This window comes from Myotis brandtii, unplaced genomic scaffold, assembly GCF_000412655.1.
Source record: "Myotis brandtii unplaced genomic scaffold, ASM41265v1 scaffold132, whole genome shotgun sequence".
Classification (NCBI taxonomy): Eukaryota; Metazoa; Chordata; class Mammalia; order Chiroptera; family Vespertilionidae; genus Myotis; species Myotis brandtii.
The window spans coordinates 4,215,203-4,216,590 of record NW_005354673.1 but is presented as its reverse complement, the minus strand read 5'-3'; the positions used below and the strand labels follow the sequence as shown (position 1 = coordinate 4,216,590).

General features: G+C 58.2%; 1 pseudogene; it reads left to right on the top strand.

Moving 5' to 3' along the window:
* LOC102260464 overlaps positions 1-1,388 on the top strand; it is a 24,724-nt pseudogene that overhangs the window by 383 nt on the left and 22,953 nt on the right.

Sequence of the window (1,388 nt, the reverse complement as noted above, 5' to 3'; positions counted from 1 at the left end):
CGCGGGGAGTGGAGGAATCTCGAGCCCCATGCCGGCCCCTCCGGCCCCGCGCTGCTCGCTGGAGGATCTGCCGGTGGAGATTCTGGTGGAGATCTTCGCCTCGCTCCCCGGCACCGACCTGCCCAGCTTGGCCCAGGCCTGCACCAAATTCCACCACATCCTGCACATCGACAGCATCTGGAGAAGGCGCTGCTGGGAGGAGTATGGCGTTTGTGAAAACTTGCAGAACCTGGAGATGATAGGTATGTCTTATCGAGAAGTCTATGCGAAGCTGCTCCACCCCTACAGAAACATTTTGGGATTGTGGCAGCTAAGTAATGAGCTCTATGGAAGACTGCTGAATGTAGCAGTGGATGGCTTATTATGCATTACTGGTTGGACAAACGAGCCTTACCATAACCCCCATGTGGGTGGCCCAATGCAATTCAAGCCCTCGTTTAGAATTCGCCTGACGGAGAGGAAATCAGCCATGGTGGCGTGCCTGGAAGGCCACAGCAGGCCCCACAGCTGCCACATGCAGATTCTGAAGGACAGGATCTCCATCAAGTGCCACCCGACACACCACTACATCATGTTTGGTTGTATCCGAGAGCGTATACCATGGTGGCGTAGGGAAGAAACGGGGCTGGCGCTGGCGCAGGAGTACAGACCTCAGCCTTACTGCCTGACCTACCGCCGCCTCTACCTCCCGCCGAGCCACCGGGACGACCTCATCAGGCCAGGCCTCTTCCAAGGCAACTACGATACCAATGGCCTAAAGATTGCCATGCTCAGCTTCCATGGGAAGTATGCCAGGGTCACGAAGATCACGGGAGATGCCAGCGCCGCTGCCTGGCAGGAGACGTTAGAGATCCACCTCATGCACCGCATCCAGGTGCCAGATGGCGAGGTCTTTCGCAACTTCAACGAGCTCTCCCGCCTCGTCCAGGAGATTCACGAGCAGGTGATCCAGGAGCAGCAGCAGCAAGAAGACAGGACTGAGGAAAGCGAGGGCCATGGCTGGCAGAGCCCTGCCCAGCCCAGCGTCGGGGAGTCCGGGGCTGCAGCTTTGGAGGAGCCGCCTGTCCCGTTTGTTCTGCCTGTGGGCGTGCGCTCACGTGACCAGAACTACCCCCGAACCTGCAGAATGTGTTTCTATGCCTTGGACACTGTTACCTTTTATGGCTCAGCCTACCCCAGGCGCTTCCCTGCAGTCTTCATCCTGTTTGATGAGAACCACTTCGGGTTCATCAGGCTGGAGTCGAGATGCTTCATCCTGTACAGCAGAGTCCAGGAGACCTTCCAGAATGCGGAGGCACCATCCCCGCAGGCCTTCCTGGAGATGATCAAGAACTTTCAATCCGGAGTCCACGGAGTCCACGCGCCTCCCGGTTCCCGCCCTCTGTCCG